At 44.0% G+C, this 13,246-nt stretch overlaps 1 protein-coding gene across 1 annotated transcript in view; it reads right to left on the bottom strand.

Annotated features, from left to right (window-relative positions):
• TMEM101 (transmembrane protein 101) overlaps nt 1-13,246 on the bottom strand; it is a 103,489-nt gene that overhangs the window by 64,129 nt on the left and 26,114 nt on the right. The window lies entirely within an intron of this gene.

Genomic DNA, 13,246 nt, shown 5'->3' with positions numbered 1-13,246 from the left:
TTGCTAACTTTGTTTGTTCCCCTTTAGGGGTGGTCCCCAAGAAGGACCCGGGTGAGTTTCGGCTGATACATAACTTGGTCGGCCCCACGTGGTCTTTCCGTGAATGATGCGATAGACCCGGAAGTGTGTTCGGTGCGGTACGCATCTTTCGATGAGGCCGTCGCCATGTTGAATCGCCTGGGGCCCGGGGCGCTGATGGCAAAATCAGACATCGAGTCAGCGTTCCGGTTGCTCCCGGTACACCCAGACGATCAGCGTCTCCTTGGTTTCATGTTTCAGGGTCGATATTACATGGATAGATGTATGCCAATGGGATGCTCTATATCTTGTGCCTATTTTGAAAAGTTCAGTTGTTTTCTGCAATGGGTCTTCACAAGGAAGACGGGTTTTCAACATGTTATGCATTATCTCGATGACTTTCTGTTCCTGGGGGCAGCCGGGGATCCAGAATGTGGACAGGCCTTAAATGAATTTTGTGTCTTAATGAACCATTTTGGTGTGCCATTGGCGCCAGGTAAGACTGTGGGTCCCTCGACTTGCCTCGAGTTTCTGGGGATCGAGCTAGACTCGGAGGAAGGTTGTTTTCGATTACCGAGAGAAAAAGTGTTAAAATTCAGGGCATCCCTCGAAACGTGTATTAATGAGACTAAGGTAAAACTGCATCAATTGCAACAAATGGTGGGCCAGTTGAATTTTGCCCTGAGAGTAATGCCGATGGCCCGCCCCTTTTCCCGCTCGATTGCTCAAGCCATGGTCGTCATCACCGCACGAGGCTCTCGGCAGAGGTTCGCCAGGACATGCGCATTTGGTTGGCATTTCTGGCGGATTTCAATGGTCGAATTGTCTGGAGCAAACCAGCGGTGTCCTCCGAGGAGCTGGGGCTGTGGACCGATTCGGCAGGGAGTATTGGTTTCAGGGCCATATTTGGCACACAATGGTCGGCCCAAAGATGGCCGTCATGGTGGCACGAGGACGGGCTGACGAGTAACATTGCTTTTCTCGAACTTTTCCCTATTCTGGTGGCCCTGAAAACTTGGCCTGAGGGGTTCCGGGATCACTCTGTGGTGTTCTGGTCTGATAACATGACCGTGGTTGAGTGTATCAATAGTCAGGCAGCACGATGCAAATGGATTCTGAGACTGCTCAAAGAAATTGTGTTATTGTGTATGCAATTGAATGTGCTATTTAAGGCAAGACATGTGCCGGGGGTAATGAACCAAGCGGCTGATGCGCTTTCTTGTTTCCGTATGCAGGCCTTCTGGGGTTTTCTGCCCACAGCGGACCCGGTGGCGGCACCCTTTCCCGAAGAGCTCTGGTCTCTCGGTGCCCCGAACTACAAAACCTCGTGGGAGAGAGTTTAGCACCCAGGACGAGGAAGGCATATGAAGGGGCGTTCCGTTCCTATTGGGCCTTTTTGGGGGCTGCTAGGGGGGAGCTTTGGGGCCAGGAAGAGTTTGTAGTAAAATTTCTGCTGTCTTTACATCAGGCAGGCAAATCAGTAGCTACGGCCCAGAGGCATCGGGCCGCCATTTCCTTTATGGCAAGGGCTCATGGGATCCAGGACCCGACAGCGTCTTTCGTGGTGCAAAAAGCGCTACGTGGGTGGCAACGCCTTGAGGGTCGCAGAACAGATGTGAGGCACCCGATAGGTCTGGATAGGTTGGCCCTGTTATTATCCGTACTCCCTGCAACATGTTCATCCCAGTATGAAACAGTGTTATTCCGAGCCGCTTTTACGCTAGCATTCCATGGGGCTATGCGGGTAAGCGAACTAGTGGCGAAGAACAAGCAGGATACGATGGGGGGACTGTGCCGAGAGCACATTCAGGTCAAAGGGGAGACGGTATCGGTCTCGTTTGTCAGGTCCAAAACCGATCAGGGTGCGATTGGGGACTGCATAATCATACAGAGGATTCCCGGGTCTTCCATGTGCCCGGTTCTTTGCGTGGAGGAATATTTAGCACTGAGGGTGGCATCATGGGGGGGGACCTTGTTGAGACACGCTGATACCACCCCACTGACGAGGTTTCAGTTCCAGCAGGTGCTTGCGATGTCGATTTCGGCCGCGGGCTTGAACCCCGGCGAGTTTGGGACCCATTCCTTTCGGATAGGGGCTGCCACAGAGGCTACAGCCAGGGGTCTGAGTGTAGAAGAGGTAAAACGTGTGGGGCGTTGGTCCTCGAACTGTTATAAAAGGTATGTGCGGTTGCACATGTTGTGAAGCTGTAATGATGTACTCACGCTTCTTGTTTTTGTTTGGTTTTCAGTTGCGCAAGCCTACGAGGCGGGGCGGACTGTGCAGTCGACCCGACACCTGGGGACCAGCGGTCAGACATCACCGGCTGTGAAAAAGGAGGTGTGGGTCGTGGGCCACTCATACGCGAGGCGTGCCGCGGACGTATTCAAAGCAGGTGACATGATTCACGTGGCTGGGGAATACGGGTACAGTGTGTCCTTCTACGGAAAGGGCGGGCTCTGTATTGACCAGTTTCAATCCTTTTTCGAGGGTTTGTTAGGGCGGACAAGGTCACCGCCGTCTATAATCATAGTTCATCTTGGGGGCAACGATTTGGTGGCCACTGGTAGACGACTTCTTCTTGAGGCAATGCTTTCCACAGTAAGTTGGTTGGCAAGAAGAGTTCCAGGGTGCACAATTGCATGGTCCCATATGATCCCACGAAAAGTATGGCGGGGGGCTATTTCGGTTTCTGCTCTGAATCATTCAGTAAGGAAAATAAATAACAAAGTGAGTAGATTGTTTCGTTCAAGTACACTGCATTCTGTTTCGCATGGTTGTATCAAAGGGGACAGTATGTATTTGGGGGATGGTGTTCATTTGTCCCGGGTGGGGAATGAGTTACTCATAGGAGACCTCATAGCTTCGTTAAAGAGTTTAAAACATGACCTTTAGGCAGGAGTTGTTGTGGGGGGTCCGGATAGCCGGTCAACTATCCGGCCTGTGGCGGTAAGGTCATGATCGGTGAGCAGTAATTGGAAGATCCCTATGGGGGGGGCGTCACCCATTACGGATGGGAGCGCTCGGGGGAGGTGGCCATTGGCCCCTCAACGGGGAGGCGGTCCCGTCTAAGGATAGGCCGCCGGAAGGAAAGGAAAGGTGGTCAAGGCCCCTTCCTGGATAGGAGGGGCTACGGGCCCTCCTGGGGAATTTCCTGGGGCCAGGACATCTGCGACGGCAGATGTGTAAGTTGTGTGGGGTTCGGGAGGGGGTTTACGCTACCTTTTAGACACCTCACATGAGTCCTCGGACGACCGTTAAATGGCGTCGAGTTCATTGGGGCCCCCGTCAAGTCCAAGGGAAATTGGTAGATGCACTTGAGGTACGCCTCTGTGCGGTTGGTCCCCTCACAAGTGAGGGTGGTATTTCTGGTTTAGGGATCTGACACCGGTTATGACCTTGCCGTTGGCCCTTAACGTTAGGATGTACAATTTCAAGTCAAATGTTTTTGTAGGATGTTAGTTCGGCTAGGAGAACCTTTGTATTAGAGATCTGTTAAGGTTAGCCAAACATCGTAATGTGGAAATGAAATTGTACATAATATGAAACTGTTATTTTAATGTTTTGATTTTGTTTCATATTTTAATAAATACGGCCGTGAGGGTCACTCCCTTCCGCCTTCCAAAAGTTCAGAACCGTTTCCGGTTTCCCATCCTTGGGGATTGTGTTGAGAGGGGGTGGCGGGTATCTCAGCCATATTTCCTATTGTTTCCCAATGAAGAGAACGCACATTTTATAAAATTATTTTGACGACGTTTCACAGCAGCAATTATCCCGTTCCTAGACGTCCTAAATGGGACGGTTTAAGGTGAATGAGGCTCACGAAGAGGATGTCATTTGCCCAGGATCACACAAGCTTCCACTTAGGGAATCCAAGAACATACCACAGTTCTTCAGAATTCGGAGGTGACGAGGCACGTACTAGGACACATCTCCATGTCACGTGCACATTAACTTTCATTCTGCAAAAAAATTTTTTTTAAAAAGCAGATGGCTTTATGAGTGCATGGTGCAGGCCGTTCCCTTCACTTGACACCTTAATGGGAGGAAGTGTGCCGTAGTTTGCTGTCCCTTCACGCCCCTGATGGGTTCCCCTGTTTTAGGAATACTTCTCACATCTCTGTGTCGGATGTCTAAGCCTCTATGTATTTTCATGGCAGCTTTACAGCTATCATAATGCAATATAAAACACATTTGCTGGTTTACATGACTGCCTGTGGGAGCTGTTTCCTTTTCACCACTGCTTGTGTCTTTGTGCAAGGGAGGGGCTCTGAAAATCTGTCGCAGCACTGAGCTACGAGTATTATTTTGACTCGTCGTGGTCGCAGGTGGCCTGTATTCTTATTAACTAAAATGCACAACAAGAACTCTTACAGGGGCGCAGGCAAGTACGATAACTCTACTCGGCTCCTAACATGCATTTATGAGCTTGACAGTGCCTGTATATTATTTTACAGTTTTATATAGTGCAAACTTGGCCCAAGGTATCACAGCATGCTTGTTGTCCTCACTAATTTTATGGGTAGAATTGTTTGAGGAGAGTAAAGGCACAAGTAATTGCGTTTCAAAGAAGCAGCTGCGGACGTCCCAGTGGCTTTAGAAGAGAAAGCGGGCATTGCATGCTAAATGTTAGTAGAGCACGCTGTGCCTGCAGTAAGAGAAGCTCAATAAAGACAAGCAAACAAATCCCCCCGGCCCTCACTTACCACATGCTGTCTACCTCCAGCATAAATGGACCCGCTGTCCTGATTCCACATGTGCTGCCGCAGAAACAAAAACAGCCTCAGAAGCTGGTAGACACTTGTGCAGCCCCCAAGCCCGTTGGTACCATGCTGCGGTAAATGGGCCACAGAAACGCTGGAGCACGCACACCGCAAGTCGGCTTGGAGCGCGCCTCGCAAGAGACGCGGGAGGACAAGAGAGTGATGCCGTGAGCGTGCACGTTGGCGTTCCCGCGCGTTCACAGACCGGTGTCTGCGCGTGCACTGGTCTATCACTTGGGAGGCCTTCACAACGACAATAAGGCTCGGCAGCGCGCTTCGCGCTGCAACGCAGGCGAGCCCTAAAAAGGCCCCCATTGGTAAAGCTGGTGACCCACCAGTGCTCTTTAGATTAATTAAGCAAAGAGTTCTCCCCAAGGGCTAATGCAAGCTATTCAGTAAGGACACAGTAAAAGGTCAAGTCCTGAAGAGAGATAACAACAGAAGACAAGGAGGGACTAACAAGCCTATTAACAAATCAAAAGCCAACATTTTCAAAGGACAGTCACAGCAGCCAATTAATAAGCTGGGCAGAGATTCAAGTCCATACCGGAATACAGCATGCCTCTCAGAGCAGCACATGCTCTGTCCAGGCTCGACCTAAAAATCTAGAGGTGATGTTTGATGGCAAACTTTTTCATAACCCCCGTTTTCCTGGGAACCAAGGTAAAATTGAAGTAAATAACAGTGGTCCCATCTGATTTGCTTAAGGGAAATGTTTGGTCACTTAAACAGGGTGTATTTGTGCCCACTCCTGGGCCACCCTGAAAACAAATAAGCATATATGAATGATAGACTTAAAAAAAAAAAAAAAAAAAAAAGGATTAACTTGTATTAGTATTCTTCAGTTGACTTGAGTCAACACAAAACAAGTAGGTGCTCTATACGACGGCACATTGCAAGTGACCAGTGAGAAAGGTGTGGAAGTGTGCAGCTAAACATTAGAAAAAGAAACAAACTACTGGCTGCATAAACAGTTCATGATTAAGAGCGGACCACAATATTCATTCAGGCTATAAAATTGCACAATAAAAAGTCCATCCAATTAGTTAAGTAATTCCAACGTGTGTATGGCAAGTTACTCCAATCCTCAGGAGTCGGGTCAAATTAATATAATCTCCAAAGTCAATGCAAACAAAAGTCCACTTTCTGTATAAGAAGTCCTTATAATTTATTTCACAAGTTGATTACACCAGCCAACACGTGTTTCGTCGTGTATATATTGTACCTCGACTTCTTCAGGGCTGTAATCAAACAAAACATTTCCTACTATCAGTATAAATTTTTTCATGTAACTGAAATTAGATGTGGAATAGTACCAATCACCAACCATTAAGATAAAAGGCCTGCAGAGTGAAGAGTTTGAAGTGAAAAAATGAAATAACAGAAAGCCATTCCAGTCTTAATAAACACCCAGTGTAAAATGAAAGAGAAAGAACCCTACTACCAAGATATATAAGCAAGGTGGGGGTAAATAATCACCTCTGTATCTTTCCGTAATCTCTCTTTTATATTATGGTCCTCATAACATGAACAAGTCAATCAATCTGTAACAACAGAGGCGTGACATATAATATATACCTTATATCCTGTCACTACTATCCAAAAAGCACCTGTTTAGCCCACCAGTGAATCCAAACAGAAATAATATGCCAGAATCCAAACAGAAATATAATTTATAGTTACCGTTGGTGAGTATATGTAATTCTATCTCAATTATGGGAGGAGAGAATGGATTAGCGCATTATAATTTGGTGTTTTGACACTTACTAATCTCCCTCGCTTGCATAGTAGTGAATGTTACATTGATAGTGGGGATGACTTAGGGTAACATTGTACATAAAAGGGTTATGTGAAATAAGTTTATTTAAACTTGGTATATTCTTTACAGGAATATGCATTGACACAGATGCTTTTACTCACAGGATGGTTTAATAATTTCATTTATGGCATATGGACCGTGAATTGAGGTGTGACATGTGCTATTTCTATTGTTTAGGATACTTTGGATGATTGGAGTCTAAATGATAATATATTAGAACACACCAGATGATTTTTACTGGGTGAGTTTTGTAGGATACGCGTTAGGTTTAATTCTATCCAGCAATATATACTTGGTTTGCAACATAATTACTTTTGATTTTGGTGGAAATTATAGGTGTTTGGAGAGACAGACACTGTTGACATATTGCTGGATGAGTTACGAGGAGAATTTTGAAGGTAAACCCGATTTACTCATAACATAGGGGGTGATCGCTTAATTTTAGCTGGCATATTATTTCTGTTTGGATTCACTGGTGGGCTAAACAGGTGCTTTTTGGATAGTAGTGACAGGATATAAGGTATATATTATATGTCACGCCTCTGTTGTTACAGATTGATTGACTTGTTCATGTTATGAGGACCATAATATAAAAGAGAGATTACGGAAAGATACAGAGGTGATTATTTACCCCCACCTTGCTTATATATCTTGGTAGTAGGGTTCTTTCTCTTTCATTTTACACTGGGTGTTTATTAAGACTGGAATGGCTTTCTGTTATTTCATTTTTTCACTTCAAACTCTTCACTCTGCAGGCCTTTTATCTTAATGGTTGGTGATTGGTACTATTCCACATCTAATTTCAGTTACATGAAAAAATTTATACTGATAGTAGGAAATGTTTTGTTTGATTACAGCCCTGAAGAAGTCGAGGTACAATATATACACGACGAAACACGTGTTGGCTGGTGTAATCAACTTGTGAAATAAATTATAAGGACTTCTTATACAGAAAGTGGACTTTTGTTTGCATTGACTTTGGAGATTATATTAATTTGACCCGACTCCTGAGGATTGGAGTAACTTGCCATACACACGTTGGAATTACTTGATTGAACTGTGGGTGTGCTCAGAGGATATTGTTCTCAGTATTGCTTCACATGAAGCCAGTTGATGTTGGATACGCATCATTCCTCTTGAAGCACCTTAGTGATTACTGCTAATAATTATATTTTGTACCCTGATGTTAAGGTAGTGCGCCCATAATAGGTTGGTATCCACTTCTTAATTGGACAATTAGTTAAGTACATCAACTTTTCAACCCCCAAAGCTAATCACTTATATATCCTTCATTAGGACAAAACAATGATGGTAGAATCCTCTACATATGTTGATTAGTAACAAAACAAGTTGTGGTACAGTTGAGGGCATGACCTTTGGTGGTGAACATCACAAGACCGTCCTTTTTGCGAATGTAAACTTATTTACATTGATCCTGAATGATAAGTGCCTACTGATTTAGATATTGTAGGAAAAAAATAAGGATCCCTTGGTGGATCTGAATAACAACACCAGATAGTAAAGTGGTTGTCTATATTCTAGTCATCAACACACAAGAGGGGAGAGGGTCAAAATTGTTTAAACTCCAATACCCCAGGCCCCCTGGAGCAAACCAAATGATCACACACAAGGGGTATATAGAGTAGACAACTACAAAAAAGGAAAATTCTCCAATTTGGAAAAACTGCCCTCCATCACATAACGAGGTATGTGACATGCTGCATCATAGGGCCTGCTACAAACGCCCTGGTGTAGCCACATCCAGGGCGGAGCATTAGGGAGGGGGAAAAAATAATAAATTCCGTACTACAAGACGTACAACACAATCAGTCAATACGTACAACGAATAACATACATGAGTGATAGAACGTGCAGTGAACACCTCGTGGATAAGCTGATAGTGCGACAAAAAAGTGCAGTAAGGATGTGTTTAAAACTGATTAAGGGTGCCAGTAAAAAGAATTACTTTATTAAACTCAATTTGATACCCCTATCAGGATTGAAAATTATGAAAAGGATGGGAAAATGTCTTATTGAGAAAATAAGGTTCCTCAAGACTTCCCTCCTACCACTGCTGAAGTCAAAATGTTTCGACCGCTTCAATTGTGCCTCAAAAGGTCATTTCAGTCTTCCTCAGGACTGTCGCAATCAAATCCACTCGTTACCCATGTCGTAATTCGGTCACAGGGTCTCCCGAATGGAGTAGGTCTCGTAGATCCGTACTCTTCCGATCATTCAGTGGAGATAAAGTCCCCAAACATAAGGGGAGAACATTCACTAGAAAAGAGTAAAGAATAATGAAAGGGGTGCGGGTGCTATCCCTCCATTTTTTCACTCAATTCATCCCCTAAAATGTATGTTTCTCTAACTAGGGTATTGCTCCAACTAAATGAATGAACTGTGCTCACAAAAGTTCCACAATAAGACTCAATAGTATGATATTATAGCCTGGGTTTTTCTTTCCAAACATTCCAGGTGATTAGCTTTGATCACTTAATCTTGAATCAAATTATTCGATAAGCGATATGGTAATAAAATAAGCAACACACTCACGTTCCCATAGCCAAGCCTGGGACCACCATGAACCCACACATACTCCACAAGTGAACCACTCTTGAAATTAGGCACATCGTTAAAATGCCTCCAATGAGGCTAATGACCCACAGGTGAACAAGACTTACCGAGTTTGTGTACTACACAAACTCGAACTGGTGTCCGTCAGGCGGGTTGTAGTGTAGTTCCTAGTTTCCCACTAGGCCCTGCGCATTGGAATAACAAACAGTAGTATCGACGTAGAAGTGCGGATCTTCTAGGCCTCTACTGACTATGCTAAACTTAATTGGGTTTGTTACCAACTAGCTCAGAGGTCACTGGAAACTTTCTTGACCGAAATAGGAAGTGATCAGCTTCCCTGGCACAGACAAGAAGGGATTCAGTTTTCCAACAACCGTGCAACATGACAACTTTGCTCCTCAGATCAAGAGTCAATCTCTAGGGTCGTGTGAAACAATAGACAGTTATTTTACTCAGTCAGGTTAGTGCAGTTTACTTTCACAATATGTAGAGAATAGAGAGACGGGCGTTTGTCAATAAAGGGTTAACATTTATTGAACAGTCTTTCTTCTCGTACAAGAGAAATGTATTGCCACAATTGCAAGACTTGTTATTATAAAAAGTACGTACAGTAAGATAAGTATTGAGAAATAATACTGTAAAAGCATTGATATGGTTTCTTAGCCATACAATGGTTTAAAAGGAATAAAACATATATACATTCATATATACATTAGGCTAAAATACTCAACTGGTGCTTCTAACTACGCCTACCCCAGTGTACCTGACCTAAGCCTAATGCTTGGGAGGGGAGTAAGTAAGTAGCTTTAAGTTAAGTTGGTTTTGCCAAGGTTTGCTTCAAGAATTCTCACTAAGGGTTTAGTCAACACCATACCTCTGAATAGAATGGAGGAGGTCTGGTATCTCCTTCAGGGAAACTCGGTATCCCAGTCACCCGCAAGGGTAGACCAGAAACGCTGGAGCTGGATTTCTCGGCAGGAGAAAGGCAGCGTCTCTTCTTCAGCGCGTCGAGGAGGAGAAGGAGGGGGGACAGCGTCCGCGGGCAGCTTGCATCTGCTGGGCTCTTGCAGAGGGACAGCTGTTCAGCTCCTAGGTTCACCACACCATTGTTCGCTAGTTGGCAGCGATAGCAGTAGCGATAGCAGCTATGGTGTCATCAGCATGACAGCTTCTTCAGCAGCAGCGAAGATAGCAGCGATGGCATTGAGGCAGCTAGCTTCAGCGAACCACAGCTAACAACAGGCAACAGGCAATTGCTTAAGGCAACGTTGGTAATATTTATACCTGAAAGGTGCCTTGTTTGACGTAAGTTTGCTGGACATAAGACGTCAATTAAAGATGTCACTAGGAAGTGATCGCTATCAGTTGCTCATTAGAGTTCTATTACTAATCAAAACACAGCAAGCGGGGATTTCCAGGTTTGCTGAGTTTTTATCTTGTTGAAGAACTCAGTGTTAATCTAGGAATCTCAGATAGTGACTTCTGCTCTGTCATTGCACTAATTGGTTGCAAAGGAAGTGGCAGAGAAAACTATTCTGGAATGTGGCTCTGTTCGTGTGAGGCCAGAGATGACTTTCTGAAAATCGCACTTGAACGGTTATGCCGATATAGGGAATAAATGGATTTATAGCCGAATAGGGGCATAAGGTCACAGTATCGATCAGGATCCTAGATAAGCACACAACACCCACTCCACGGGTTCATGTCCATCAAATTACTAAAACTAGAGCAATAAGATGCATGTGTAACATTGCCTACCCCAAAATACATAAATGCATTCGAAATAGGCGTATATTGTAATACGTGAAAATTTTAGGTACTGTACGTTTCTGAAGCATAGAAATCATTCAAAAATTATTGCATATGAAATCAATGAACGATTATGCAAAAAGAATTACACATGAAATATCTCTGAAACAGAAGAAGGGCGAGATAAATCATCACATATAAATGCATTGCAATAAATGTGCTAGAGGCTGGTGTAAGGTTGTTATGTCTCTAGATGTGTTTAGAAATAGAAGTGTGAAGCTTCTGTTCTCTAAGAATAGTTTTTACTTTAAGCAAAGAATTGTTCGTGCCAAAAAAGGGCGAATATTAAAAAGTGTTCAATTCAAAAGAATTATTGCTTGAACGGGGAAATTAGAGTTCCAACGCTTTTAGCAGTTTTTGTTGTTCAAAACTGAAGGCCGAATTCAGAGTTCATGGGAACGCTGTGTGTCGGAAAGCTTCTCCAAAGTTATTGTTTCTGTTCGGGTGAGAACATCCTATCTGACAGGCTCTCAAAAAAATTGGTCTACAAAATCAGGTGACAGTTCAACCAAATTCGATAGTGCTGTAACTTGGCAGGTGTGAGAATGATTGCTGTCATCATAGTCAGGATCAGCAATGCTCACAGAAGGTCGTACCTGGATGATGTTGCTTTTGTCACTCGCTCCACTGTTACCACCTAGTCGTAGCACAGGAGTCTCAACGAATGCCGTCATCAGGATTGGTAGCCGCTGGGGACAACACAATGCGTGAGCCGTTATCGGACTTAGCAAAGTATCGACGTCCATTGGTACTGCTGATGGAAGTGAAAGACGGATGTCCAACACGCACTCATCTCCGCATAGCATACATCGAAGTACCGGTAAGATACAGTTCTGCCATATAGGTCTGAATGAAAGGAACCAGGTCATGTTTAGATCTCTCAGCCTGGCCAATCCAAGGACGTTAGTTATCCTGTCCCGGTAGCGCATTGCTAGGATTGTCTCTTCCATTCCCATGGGAGCTATGTCTGAGCTTTGGCTTGCCATAACGAAGCAGAAGGGTCAAAAATAAAATCCCTGCTACAAGTCCCAAAAATAGGGGTATGCCGCCAAAAACAGAGTGGACAAAATTAGGAACGATTCCCAAAATTGCTTGAAAAGGTGTTAGCAGTCCCGTAAAAACCGTCTTAAATATGCCTGGGATGCCTGTGGCACTAGACATGTTAAGGAGTTGGCTAAGCATTTCTACGAAATGCACGGGGCAATTTGTTGATAAAAGTTCATGAACTTCCGTAGCTGTTTTTGCAACTAGAAGATCATACGTCTCTTTTGATGACGTTATGGGCACTGTTGTCTGCAAAAGCACAGACTTCATTTTGCTTAAAGTATCAATTCGTATAGAATAGAGATTCAGACGAGGCCAGATGGGAGTCTCTGTGTCTGCAAGCCCGCTCGGAAACAATGCTTGCATACAGCATTTGACCATGGATGTTACACTTACTAGATAACTTTTCCCTGGAACAAGGCCACAACATCTGTGATCCGTTCTAAGAATGTAACTCCCGTTTGCAAGTTGCATAAAGAAGGGCTCTATCTGAGTTGCAGGTGTGACAAGCTGGTGGCATGAAAGGTTGTTAGAATTTCCTTCACAGGCTCCGTGTAAATTAATACCCTGGCACAAAAGTATACCACTTAGTGAATGTTTACAATTTTCACCACTAAGAAATACATTTTTGTCGCTGTCACTATAGCAAGAATGTGTGTATGGTAATTTCCATTCTGATTTTACATATCCTTTACCCAATCGTTTATACTGGCCAGTAGGTATGTATTCAAGGCACTTTTTAAATCGGAAAGTTGTTATCGGAATAGTGATAATTCCGTGTATTATCCATTCAATGACAGGACTTTCTGACATTGTCAATGGTAATTTCTCAAGTTTTTCGATGCTCAGGATTGTATAGTCTGCTCCTTTCTGTGCCAAACTGATTTGTTTATCAGTAAGGTTAAAAATGGAAAATAATGACGTTGTGTTGATTAAACGCCAAGGCACATAGCCTGAACGAAGATTTTGCAGCGTCCAGCCCAATTGTACAATAGAACGTAACTGAGATTGGCCATGTTGTAACATTAGCAAGTCTCTGTCTATTATGTCAAAGGCAGAAGATACAATATTGTCCAACGAATATATTCTGGAGGACAGAGTCATTAACCCATTGTCCACTACAGAAAGTGATTTTTCCAAATTAATACGATCAATTTCTCGTATTTTTTCAGCTGTTTCAATTTGTGTGACTTTCCAAGCCTCGTTGTACGCAGCATAGAT

The sequence above is a fragment of the Lissotriton vulgaris genome, chromosome 5, assembly GCF_964263255.1.
Source record: "Lissotriton vulgaris chromosome 5, aLisVul1.2, whole genome shotgun sequence".
In the NCBI taxonomy this organism is placed as follows: Eukaryota; Metazoa; Chordata; class Amphibia; order Caudata; family Salamandridae; genus Lissotriton; species Lissotriton vulgaris.
Note: the sequence above shows the minus strand (reverse complement) of the source record. Positions and strands in the feature narration are given on the sequence as shown.